At 43.0% G+C, this 13,691-nt stretch overlaps 1 protein-coding gene across 3 annotated transcripts in view; it reads right to left on the bottom strand.

Annotated features, from left to right (window-relative positions):
• The window catches only part of FAM110B (family with sequence similarity 110 member B), a 205,348-nt gene that overhangs the window by 84,675 nt on the left and 106,982 nt on the right, over nucleotides 1-13,691 (bottom strand). The window contains exon 1 of one of the 3 annotated variants that reach the window (XM_089678474.1): nucleotides 12,557-12,710. The exons of the other annotated variants lie outside the window; for them this stretch is intronic. The gene's annotated coding sequence lies outside the window, so the exon portion shown is untranslated. Of the gene's footprint in view, nucleotides 1-12,556; nucleotides 12,711-13,691 lie in introns of those variants that run through there. 3 annotated transcript variants of the gene reach the window in all.

The raw sequence follows: 13,691 nt of genomic DNA, 5'->3' as shown, positions 1-13,691 counted from the left end.
AGCAAAATGGACTAGCCTGCTGCATTATTTTTTTTCATTTTGATTTTCGGGGTGTCTTTGAATTCAGTCCTCTGTAGGTTGATAATTTTAATTTCCATCAAACGATTGGGCATCCTTACATTCCTAAAATTCCATATGAGTATAGATATCCAGCATGATATGTTTCCCCATTGAGATTTGATGTATTTTCAAAGAGTTCCTTTAAATTTTTTGAGTAGTGTATTTTAGTAGCATATTTTAAAGATCCCAATCACACTTGCGACTGGGGCCTATAATGATTACATGCAGGATACCCAGTGGGGGTTCCCTGCGAATAGCTGTGGGTAGAAGCCCCACTGAACACTGGAAGGCTGACCGCTCTGGCAGCTATTCACAACCATGGTCAGCCTCCCATTTTTTTTCAGTTGGGTTTCACCCCTAGAGCTATTCGCAGGGAACCCCCACTGGGTCTCCCGCATGTAATCGCTAATGGCCTCATTCACAAGTATGAATAAAATGTACATATAAAGCATGTTCACAAACATTTTCTACAGATTAAGGCAGATTTGCTTAACCATGGCCCTGACCTGAGCCAGTTTTTCAGCCTTCCCATTACTCCTTCAATGTTATCTAGGTCCTCACTAACCAAAAGGAGCCTGACAGGAGCGTGAGGCAGGGTCAAGCTTGACGTTTACAGGAACAGTTAAGATTTGCATATAAACTTGCTTATATATAATCAGATCACTCTGGCGTGCCGTTTTACCTTTAAATAATCTATTATATAGGTAATACATACTCAGCTTGAATTGACCCGGTTTGTGTCAGGTTTCTTACACCAAAACCTCAAAAAACTCATAAAAGAACAGGAGCAATGAAAGTAAATTAAAGGAAACCTTTACTAAAAAAAAATGGGCCATCATTTCTGATCTCCTTCTAAAAAACAATAGGTGCATTACTGTTTCGGACCACAGTATTTTATAAATCAATCAACACGAGCAAGCATGCAAAAAATGAAGAGTATAGTCAAAATTCCAGAGATGCATGTTCAGTCAGTGAGTTTGGGTTAACATGACAGCAAGGCAACTAGCATTTTCAGAAAATGTTACCTTGAGGGATACGGTTCCTTCTATAAAACTGAGGGTTATCTGGGGTTTGTTTTCAACAAAGCTTTGCTTTATTGCTCTAAATGTAAGTTAAGAAAAGTTCTGGTAACCTAAAAAAAAAAAAAAAACAAAAACAAAGAAAAGGAATGCCATAGCTAATAATCTGAAGACCCCATACATTTTTTTATGGGATGAGTTGGGCCATCAGCAAGCGTTAAACCAGCATTGTTATATATGCAAACTGCAGTTTTTATGTAGATGACAACGTAAGATTATATTAAAGGGGTTTTCTGTTTTTTGCTAATGAGAAAAACTCTCTCTAACAGTTTTGCATCAGTGGAATGGATTCATTGTCCATCTGCAAATGCAAAATGATGAAAGTACCTTGCTGCTGGGTCCTGTTGTGTTCATCTTTTACTTAAAGATAAAAGGTGGAAAACCCCTAAAACGCTTTAAATTGGACCTGACTGAAAAAGTGAAGATTTTCCACCTGGTATAGAAAATTTTATATAATGTAATAATCAGCAGTGCCCTGAAAATGTACATTTAGTCTTAAATTCCTTCTTACAAATAGCAGTGCATGTCTGTACCTACAGCCTCAGAGTTGTATGTCTGCATAGTGAAATTGAAGGTACTGTTGCCTTTGACTGTTGGTCTCAGGAGACTTGGAGAGAGCTTTCCTGATATCTTGACTGTGCCACTCAATGTTCCCATTACTGAAGGCTCTGATATGATGAAGAAAAGCCCTGCCTCTACCAAGATGGCCACCTATACATAGAGAGACAGTGTGGAACCAGAAATGGCTAGTCTTTAATAGGGGAAGATCAGCTGCATGGAGACCGCATGCAATAGTGATGCCTAGTTATTTACCCTCTACCTGACATTTTTTTGTCACAGCTTCCAAAGTTCAGTTCTCTTTAATAGAAGAATCTCAGTCACATAATAATACCTACTCTATGTATTCGTAAAGTGTGCACTATAATTGCTGACGAACACAACAGTTTCAAATGGTTAGTAGAGGAAGTATCTTGAGGGGTTTAGTTACTTAATATATTTTCCACAATCAAACCTGCTATAAGGATACCCATCCATTCCCCCAAGGTCATCCAAAACAACAGTTCAGTCTCAGACTCATCCATTTTCAAACAAAGTTAATCCAGCCATAGATGGATTCAGCATTCAGATTCATCCATTTTCAAGCAAATTAATCTAGCCATAGATGGATCCAGCACAGACCAGCCGAGATTTGACCCATATATGCATGCTGGTTATACCCAAATCTATCCATCAATTGACTTGGCTACAACCAGCCTGATGGATTTTTTTTACGCTTGATTACTGCTGGTGTCTATAGCCGCTAGCAATATTCATTGTGTTCTGCTGGCCGGGAAATCTCCCTGTCAGCAGCACAGAATAGCACTGTGGGAGGGAATCCCCATTAATACCAACTGTGTTGAAGGGGGAATCAAGTGATTTTCTTTCCTGCAACCCGTGGTTGCAGGAAAGAAAATCTCATCCTCTATGGCCTGCCTTGCTTCAAAGTTTTGGCAATCTGTTTAGACAACCAATGACTATGCAGGTATATAGCATGCTTCAATGGAATAAAATTGCAGCCAACAACATTGTAAAACAGAATACACATCAATAAAAATTAAAGGAAATTTGTACTGAGAGAACTGCAAAGTTTGCCTTTGCTGAAAATGCTAGCTGCTTGGCTCACTGTAACATCAATACTTTCGAAGTCAATGACACAGGACAAACATGCAGGTAGAAAAGTCAGAGGGCAAGTTGGGCCTCCTGATCTGCATACTTGTTCTGGGTAAGTTACTTAGTACTGAAGCCTTTATCAGTATAACAGTCAGACAATTAACATTGTTTAGCACAAAGTTCACCGACAGCAGCCTACATATTTCCTTTAAAATCTGACTTTGCCTAAAATGATTGTCAATGGAGAACATAACAATACGATTTCAGATTACAAAGAAGAATGACAGCAATGTCAAAGGGCAGGCTCTGGATCAATCCAGCCGCCACAATTTTGTCATATGGTTCATGCTTTTCATTTAGAATAATGGGCTTATTCAATAAGTCAGTGGTCATTGGCAATAACTCATAGGAGCCAGATTTTAGTATAGCAAAGTTCGATCAGTAAAAGAATTAGCAATTGATTGTTATGGGTCACTTACTTACACTGCTGGTCAATTCCCTTAAAGGAGAGCTCCACAATATATCTTTGCAAAAAAGCAGCAGGAGGTAAGTGTTATGTGTTAATGACATTTACCACAATGCTGTCCTTACCAGTATATGGCTCCTAATTTTGTTAGCTCAATACTTCCAGTCTGCACTCTTTACTTCTGCTCCTTGCTGGTTTTTTAAATGGGAATTAGTCACTGCAAATAATGGCATCATATACAACTACTACCACAATTCATTCCATTCAAAAGAGTCCAATCGTCATATTTATCATTCACACTGATATCTCAGGTGCCTATCCCTTTCTGGGTCTACCACCCTCAGGTTTTTTTTTTAAGAAAAAATAACATATGTCTCTACTTACCTGCGAAGTCTAGTGGTTTTGCACAGAGAAGCCTGGATCCTCCTCTTCTCGGGTTCCCCAAAGGCTCTTCTGGCCCTTCCCTTCTGTCGGGTGCCGCCACAGCAAGCAGCTCACTATGGGGGCACCCGCTGCTCCTTGTGTCCATTCACACACGGAGCCACAGCTTGGCCCTGCACCTCTCTCTTCTCTTTGGCTCACTGGCTGTGATTGACAATGGTGGGAGCCAATGGCTCTTTCTTCTGTCTCAGCCAATAAGAAGAGGGAGTCCCGGGATAGCCTAGACTCCAATGCACATTGCTGGATCGAGAGGGGGCTTAGGGGAGTAGTAAGGGGGGCTGTGGGGGATTTTTTTTACCTTCATGCATAGATTGCATGAAGGTAAAAACCTTGAGCCTTTACAACCACTTTAAATAAAGTGCTTCTAAAGGTAAACCCAAGCCCCCCTTACACTTACCTGAGCCCGAATTTGGTCCAGCAATGTGCGCAAGAGCAGTAGGTCTCTTGGCTGCCTGTACAGGTGGAAAAGTAGTTTTGAAAACTGCATTCTACCTCTAATAGCATATTCTTGCAGTCAAATCTGGTGCCTGAAGCAATATTACAGGTTGTCCACACAGCATGGGGTCCAAGTATGGTTCAAAAGGTTTTACGGAGCTTGCACAGATCCCAATGCATGACTTCTATTGTGGTATTAAAAGAAAGGGAAGAGTTGACTGAAGATTTGATAGAAGAATCTAAACTTAAAATAACAAACTAAACCAAGTAAAGTGATTGTAAACCCCCATTTTAAAAAAAAATAATAAAACATGTCATACTTACCTGTTCTGTGAAATGGTTTTGCACAGAGCAGCCCCAATCCTTCTCTTCTGGTGTCCCCTGCCAGCACTCCTGGTCCCACCTCTTTGGCGAGTGCCCGCGTAGGAAGCAGCTTTCTAGGGGAGAACACCATTCCAAGCTGCGCTGCCTATGTCTATAGACACAGACATGGCAGCTCAGCCCCGAACCCTGCTCCTTTGTCACAATTTTAATTGACAGCGGCAAGAGCCAATGGCTCCCGCAGCTATCAATTTGCCCTGTGAGAAGGGAGAGAGAAGCAGCTCTTGGGCACAGTGCTGGATCGAGATCAGGCTTAGGCAAGTATGGGGGGAAGGGGGCTGTGGCAAAGAAGTTTTTTTTACCTTAATGCAGAGAATGCATTAGGGGGGAAAAATATTTGAAGGCACCAGAACCACTTTAGGAGTGATTTCTTCATAAGGAAGAAGAGATCCATCACCCTAGGATACTAGCAAAAAACTGCTGTTGGGTTGTATAGGGGGATAGCCAGGGGGCAAATTCTCAAAAGCTTGCCAGTGTCCAATCACCTGAAGGTAGCAGCCTATAACCCATGGTGTATGAATAGTCAACCTGTGCCCTGTACTGTATGATTAAGATAAAGCTATAGTTGAAAGACGTTTGTATTATGGTTATAGAGTAATTGTGCACAGGTTTACTAACAATTATGTCAGAATAGAATGCAGAATATACAACGCAACATTTTGTAATAATCATTAATATTGCTAGTTTAAGGCCTCTCCACATAATCGTTCTGACTGAATCCGCCTGTCAGTTTTTCAGGCAGACCCGATCGGAACCTCCATTCTCCTCTATGAAACGGTGGGTGTAAACAGACATGTGTCCGTTTACACCTGCCTACATCCAATCTGATAAAAACAGAAGGATGGGGATCCGTTTCCCCTCCATTCAGTGGATCGGATGGCAGTCGAGTGTAAATGGACAAACGGTCCATTTAGATCCGACCGCCCACAGAGGACAGTGGGCTGTATCCGTGTCTACTCAGCATATGCGGAATGGACACTAACCTGTCATCTGCCTGCTCAGTGGGGATCACAGGCAGATCTCCGCTGAGCCATCAGATTGCAGGCTTAGTCTGCTCCGTGTGAAAAGTGTCTTGCACCCAATTTTTCATTTTTAACAGAGGCCACTGCTTTCTGCATTTGATTGCAGTAATGGTAGAAGAGGTGGGATTGTGTAGACTTTACACTGTGGCCCTGATATCGGAGATGCTAAAAAGGCTGAGGGAAGGGCAATGGGGACAGAATAGGGAGCTGGAAAATGAAGGTTAAACGTTTATTCCATGAACTGATGCCCCGCTCTTCCCTGACAACTTCCATACACTGTTCTGGCTTCTAGTGATATACTGACTATGCTGACAGCCCATCTCCTACCTATACCTGATATAGACATACAGTACTTTATATTAAAATCAATGACAGTAGGGACCGCAGGCCCAAATAAAACCTTCCTATTGGGCCCCATGATCTGTAGTTATGCCTCTGTCCAGCACTAATAAATAAAAACACAACAAAAAGTTATAGAAGATTACAACCAGTTTATATTACTGGATACGACCAAGAACCTATTTTAATAAATAATTATGGTAAATTGAAGGTAACTTTCTTATTTGAATTGAATCATTTGTACTTGCATACTGTGTTTATATTTTCATCAGTGTATTTCATACAAAGATGTGTCGACTCTCCCACTAGTGGCTATCTATATATATATCAGACACAGCAGTCAGCACCCTTTTTGAACAACTGTTGGGATGAAACAAACTACTCAGAAAGCCACTAGAGTTTTCAATTGTCACAAGCGAGAGGAACAATAAAACACCATAAGAGTGCCGCATTAAACTGCAGGGAGCCCAGCATGTGCTGCTGTGAATAAAACTACTGCCAGTGTATGCAATTAAAAACTACAGACACCTTTTTTTAAAAGAAAAAGGATAGACTGCTTCAGAAAACAGCAAAAGTCTAAGCAGGAGGTCTGTTCTAAAATATGTCCCTTCTAGCGCTATTAAACCCAAAACCAAATGTGTTTTATACTGCAGCGTACCAATCATTAGATGTAGTGGCTGCATTTGTTTTCTTTTCCTTTGGTTTTCACCTGCTGATCTGGCCAGTAACACACCTTCTGTATTAGAGTGCCCCCACTATGTATGAATGACCACAGAAGGTAGCAGCATGGTTAATCTGGGAGGGAAGAGAGTGTTAACGTGTTTGTAAAGGCAGTAGTATTTCTCCTTCATGCATTCTATGCATGAAGGTGAAAATCCTTCTGTGTACTGCTCCCCCACAGCCTCTCTGTCGGGGATCGCCGCAGCGCTGGGCTCGGTGCAGGTGCAGTGCACCGCCCTGTGCAGGGACGCGGGCACTGGGACCTGGCCGACCGCGGCAATCGAGTTTGCGCATGCGCAGTAGAGACCACGGGCGCGCGCCTGGCACCAATGACAGCGCAGGGCGGGATATTTAAATGGCCCTGAGCTGTCATTCAGTGCCTTCTGGTCTCCTTGTATCCTGTCAACCTGTGAACAGTGAGTTGCTGACCCGGATTGTGCCCTGACCTTGCTGTTTTCTCCTGTCTTGACCCTTGCTTGCCTGACCTCTCTCCTGGATGCCCCCTATTGGACCTGACCTGCTGTTGCTGACCTGGCGTGTGACCCGACTATTCTCTGCCCGCTGCCTTGTACCGCACCGTCCCCATAGTTACCGACCCAGCCTGCCTGACTTTGCACTTGCTCAGCCATCCATCCATCCCTCTCAACGGGTCTCCAGACCTCCTCATATCTGGCTCTCTCCCGTGGGAGCCCCTGGCGAATACCCCTACCACTGACGGGTATCCTCAGTAGTCACGACCTGGTCCCGGGGTGCTCCAAGTCCATCCCCACCATCAGGGGTTCTGGTGAACAAGTACTCTGGGGCTTAGACTCCGTACGCTGGGGACGCCTGATCAGTGGAGTGCTAGTGGTACCGCCGGGCGGTCCCTTACACTCTCAGTTTGTTGGCTCTGAGGAAGAGGCTGACTCCTCGAAACGCGTTGGAAGTCCAGGGTTCCATTTATATTCAGTGTGGATTGGACACTGTTTATTGTGATGTGCCTTTGTCCTGTATGTCAATTGTGAGTATGATACTTGCTTTTTATCCTTTTAATAAATATTTTTTACGATAATGCACTAGGCTGGTGCGCTCTCTGTTTGTTTTCTTTGTATCCACTGACTTTGGACTACCCCGGTCCGTTGAGGGCAGCACGGAGTACATTTTCCAGGACATCTGAATTGTTACCATAGCCTTTGCTGAGTCCATCCCCAAGCGCAGGAGTACAGAGTTTGCTGTGTTTTCCCAATACATACCTGAGCCCCCTCTCGATCCAGGGAGTGTGCACGAGAGCCTCGGCTGTCCCGGGACCCCCTCTCCTCGCTGGCTGGGACAGCAGCGGGAGCCATTGGCTCCCATTGTTGTCAATCACAGCCAGGGAGTCAATGAGGAGAGAGCAAGGGGCAGGTATGAGCCATTGCTCTATGTGTCTTATAGACACATAGAGCTGGGTCGGAGAGTGAGTGTGCACCAGTGCCCCCATAGCAACTGGCTTGCTACTGGGGTACTGGTCAAGGGGGAGGAGCCAGGAAAGCAAGAAGAAGAGGATTGGGGCTGCTCTGTGCAAAACCATTACACAGAGCAGGTAAGTATAACGTGTTTGTTTTGTTTTAATCTGAACTTTTAATACCACTTTAAATGTATTAGAAGATTTGAATAAAATAAACTGAAGCCAAACTCCAGCTCTCACTGTATGATCAGTTACAGCAAACATTTTATATTTCTTTTTGGGATGAAAGTTTTACATGAGTAAATAAAAGCTAATCATTTTAAGCACCCTTGCCAGTGGTAAATGGTTTGTTTTATCCATGAAAACTGATACATTCTGTTGGAGAGCTTGAGCTTTTGACAAAAAAAAGTTACTGGCTGGAACACTAGATGAAAATAGAAAATAAAGCCTAAAAAGAAAACAAATGCAGCCAGCACATCTATGAATTGATAAGCTGCAATCTGATAAATGTTTGCTTTTGAGTTTAATACCAATAATTTTAAAATATACATTGGGATTAACATGAAGGCCTTTTACATCTGAGTCTTGTCATGTCATTACAATGGAAGACTGTATACTATATGTACAGGCTCTGAGCTGTGAGGTATGTGAATTTGCATTACCAATATGTACACAATGAAAGCCTCTAGCCATTTATCAGTTTATATATATTAGGATAAAACCAGCACATATCAGACGCAGGAAGCCCACAGCATGACCAAGCGTCTGAACACACATATTTATATGGCCTGCCTTTATCTAGTTACGCATTAAAATGCATTCAACAAATCCATCGAAAAGTTCTGTATAACATGAGCAGTTAATAGCATGTGTTTGTGTGATGACATCCTTCTCCTGGATGATGCTGCCGGCTGTCCACATAATGTCAATGTCTCTGTGTTAGTCACACCATTTGTCAGACTTAAATCTTCTCCATAATGAAATCATTTGCACAAACAAACATTAACACATCTAAAGTAGCACCAGATTTGTTTTTATGTACGCATTCAACAAATATGTAAGTCTTTACATTTACTGGTGTTTATTACTTCTCAGAAATCACATTTCTCCTAATAAAGCCTTTATCTGCATATTTCTCTAGAAGGGGACATCATCATCCAGCTCAGGCAGCATTCAGTGTCAACATCTGAATCCTGGATAGATACTGGTCGATCTTGTAAATCCTGGTGCCTGTGCAGTTTTAAGTGGTGTTCACGAACATATCTTACACAGATCAGCCCCTGCTGCAGTCTCACACTTTGTGACTTGCTACAAGGTTACAATGTTTCAGTCTGAATACTGGGAGACAGCAGACTGAAGAAATAATTGTTCTTGCTTACAGCAGACTGGTGGTATCATCTTAGCCCATTCACACTTGAGTATAGAGCTGTAGTGCGAAGTTCGGAAGCATGAATCAGATGCTACAAGCAAACCACATAGATCAACCACATCCACTGGTAAGCTAACAATGGTTTCAGCTACAGTCCCTGCACCTTGGCCATGCCCCTCTTATGCGTTTTGCCCTGAATGGGCTTATTCCTAGAGGTGGGCCACCTCTACGACTAAACACAATCAGGATGAAAAGTGTCAGAGGGGCATGGCCAAGGTACAGGGATTGCAGCTGAAACAATTGTTAGCTTACCAGTAGATGTGGTTGATCTATGTGGAGTGCGCCCCCTAATTTTGCTATTGGTATTGCTCCATGGAGTGAGACATGCTCCTAGAGGGACTAGCACCCGCTGTGGAAGGAGAAGCAACTGGAGTACGATTGGGAGGCATTTGAGCAGCACTACTTTTTTTTTTTTTTTTTTAATGTGGTTAAAAAGTGTGAGCAAATAACTGCAGCCACTCAGCATACAGAAAGCAATAACAGGCCGACTGCAGCTGTCTGTGGCTGTTTGGATGTAATTGGACATCCACCGATTACTTGTAGTTAGGGACAGATGATTACCCCTGGACACAAACAGACTGCGTCCAGGGATGAACATGTTCCTAACTGCAGGATGTGAAAACAGCTGTCATTGCTTTGTACAGGATAAGCGGCCGCAGTTACTCCAAAACACCTGTCATTTTGGCTGCTAGAATCTGCATTACAGTCCTATATGCAAGCGTGAATGAGGAATAACAAAAAAAAAGTTTTTGTTTTTTTCAGTTATGTTGTCTTAAAAGAGAAGTTGGGGTTTGTTTTCTTTTAGAAATCATACTTACCTAGGTGGATGCAGCATTAGTCCAATGCTGCAACTGTCCCCCACTGGCATTAAGACTCATTTCTCCATGAGCAGAGAGTGGTGACTGTCAGTCACCGCTCTCTGCTCTAACACCCCCCTCCCCAGGGGAGAGGGACAGCCCGCTGTCAGCTAAAAATGGGTCACAGGAGTGCAGAACGACCTGGACGCCTGTGATCCACAGGAGAAGTACAACCAAATGAGCTCTGGCTGTTCTTCTCATTTAAGGACACTGAAAGACAAGGCTACCAGCACAAAAGTCTTTTTTTAAAGTTATTCTAAAAAGGGATTTATTTTCTTTTAAAATAACAGATATGTTTTACTTACTGCTCTGTGTAATGGTTTTGTACAGAGCAGCCCCGATCCTCCTCCCCTCGGGTCCCCTTCCTTCCCGGGTGCTCATGGCTCCTCTCCCCTGCTGAGTGTTCACAAAGCAAGCAGCTTGCTACAGGGGCATTAGTGCATGCTAGCGCTGAAGTCATGCTCTGTGTATCCATTGACACACAAAGTGTGGCTTGGCTCTGTTCTCCACTCTCTCTTAACTAGCTGTGATTGACAGCAGCAGGAGCCAATGGTTCCCGTTGCTACCTCTCTGTCCAAAGAGGACAGAGAAAGCTGAGAGAGCAACTGATCTCATGCACAGCGCTGGCTTGAGATCGGACTCGAGATCTGGTAAGCAGAGGGGGCTGGGGGGGGGGGGTTGCTGCATGCAGAAGGTTTTTTACCTTACTGCATAGAATGCATTAAAGTAAAAAAAATTGTTTTTAGAACCACTTTGAAGCAATACTAAACAATATCCTAAACTAAAACAAAACAATGTCCTTATTCTTCAAAAATAATTCATACACATCCACTACTCAATGGTCCAGTAATCTATTTTTCATGAAATTGTTTCTTACTGTGTTTTTCTGTCCCCTTGTAACGTCCTCTATGAGCTCCCGAACTTCTCCTTTTCCCTCTCACTTCCATTTTTTTTGAACAAGCAGTTCATATTAGTTGTGGTCATGTGTACTAGAAAGAGAGGGTGACTACATTCCTACATATAGTAAATTCATGAAGAACAAACATAACCACTGTCTAACAGGAAGTCCGTTCACAGCAAAAAAAAAAAAAAAAAAGAAGAAATTTGGAGATTTGGAGGCAGCTGAGCACAATAGCAGGTACTTTTTGAATTAAAAATGCATACTTCTTAAAGGCCAAGTTCACCTTTTGGAACATGTTACATGCTCCACCTGTTTTTAGGATGCAACATGTTCCAGCTCATGCTGCCAGTTCTGCCCCTCAGTGTGACAGCAGGCAGGGGATCTTCTCCCTGCACCGCTGTCACTTTTTGAAAAAAGCCTGTGAATAAACTACAAGTACTGTCAGTCACTGTGGTTGATAGCCTATAGTTCTGAATGAATTGCAAGGGTGCTAATGAGCCCAGCAGCTTTCAAACAGTTGGCCCATATGGAGGTATGGGCAGAAAGCTGTGGGGCTTATCTGCAGAAGCCTGATATTGAACCCCGGATTACAGGTATAATGCTTTCCCGGCTCTTTAGGGAAAAAAACAATAAATGCACATTTTTTTCTGCCAAAACACGTGTATTTCTTATTTTTTTGGAAAGGTGATCTGTAAACCAGAGCTTAGTGTCAGTATAAAAAGAGCAAAATGTAAAGTAGAGGAATCCACTTTTATTTCTTTATTATGACCAATTATCTATAACTATCATGACTGCTCCAAAGGGACCGATAGCATATACCAGAAGAAAGGTTGGCAAAGTATAAATGTAGTGGAGCAGAACAACCTGTAGACGCAGACAGAAAACCTCACCATGGCCATCTATGTTGGGTCCTGTGCACATCTCTGCTCCACAACAGTTTAAAGTGAAGAGATAAAGGTGATTTCTACTGGAAAGTTCTTAAAGACCGATCAGTTTTATATCCATGGCATATGAAGTAAATTAGCAAACATCCCATACTCAGGCTGTTAAACCTATTCTTTCCCCTCTAAGTAAAAGCAGTGTTATTCAATTGTTCAGTTCACATCCAAGCGAACAGCGCTGAACCGTAACATATGTGCCATTAAAAGACAGGATGCACAAACAGTAAAAAGACATCTTGCATGCAGACCAAAAACACAAAGAAACCTCCTGGAAGCAGCCTCCCTGTAGCCTGCAACTACCGGGCTCTTCCTACAAAATACATCTAAATCAAATGAATAAAACCAGATTGCAGGATCCGGAGCATTCATTTCATACATGAGTGTATTTTATAGAAAAGGACAGATATACCCTCTCATTTGACCTCCGCCTGTAGTCAAGCTCCCGCGCCCGGCATTGGAGTGATGTCGCTGGCTGGTGGGTCCCTTTTATCCTCCGCTCCGAGCACCTTTAGCACTGACTGCGAGAGCACAATACCTCTGTCTGTCTCTAATGCAGCATAAAAAGATTACAGTAAAAAGCTACGGAAGGAGGCAAGCAGCAACATGAGCAGCCAATAGAAACGAGATGCATGTAGAATTCAGCACATGCTCACTGAGACTCTGTTATTGTCACCAGCGCTTAGAAGGCTTCTAATCTAATTATAGCCATTTGCTAGAATGGTACTACTGAAGCACAGCCTGGGAGCAAATTAAAATTTAATAAGCAAAAAACCTTTTTAAATAATATAAAGATTCCCGCCTTGATATCAGGGCTGTGTCGTTGCGTAGGGGATCTTGAGTGCTCTGTACTAGAATGCCACGCAGCTTTTGTGTCTAGTACTTGTCACTTTGTCCTGTGTACACTTAATTGATGATTTATTTATTCTAGGCATTTATATAGCACTTTACATACTATACATTCACCTCAGCCTCTGCCCTAAAAGAGCTTACAATCTAAGGTCCTTATCTCACATGCATGAGAGGGCTAATTTAGACCGGAGCTAATTAACCTACTGGCATGTCTGTGGAGTGTGGGAGGAAACCAAAGAGGAATCCCACACAAGAACATGTAAACTCCATCCCTGGTTGGGATTTGAATCCAGGACACCAGTGCTGCAAGACAGGTGAGCTAACACTTTAAAAAGTGTACCTTCACTTATCCCTGGTTCACATATGTGCGTATCTGCGGGCTGCGTTTTGCGAAGGCATGAGAGCCCATTCATTTGAATGGGCTCCCGTGCCCCGGGACACGAAGGGAAGAAGTCCCCGCACATATGTGAACCTAGCCTTAAAGGTGCAAGTCCAGCTTATTCTCCTCCCATCCTGAAATTGATAAGTTTACCTTTTGGAACATATTACTATTGCAGCAGACCCTGCACCCCCCTTCCCCAATTCCCTGTTGTGACAGCGGGCTGGGGATCCTCTCCCAGCACCAGCTGTCAAAAGTTTAAAAAAAAAAAAAAAAAAACGGCCATGTGGGGCTCTGCCCACCAGGCTGCGGCATT

The sequence above is a fragment of the Staurois parvus genome, unplaced genomic scaffold, assembly GCF_062004578.1.
Source record: "Staurois parvus isolate SC_StPar_1 unplaced genomic scaffold, SC_StPar_1.0 ptg000205l, whole genome shotgun sequence".
In the NCBI taxonomy this organism is placed as follows: Eukaryota; Metazoa; Chordata; class Amphibia; order Anura; family Ranidae; genus Staurois; species Staurois parvus.
Note: the sequence above shows the minus strand (reverse complement) of the source record. Positions and strands in the feature narration are given on the sequence as shown.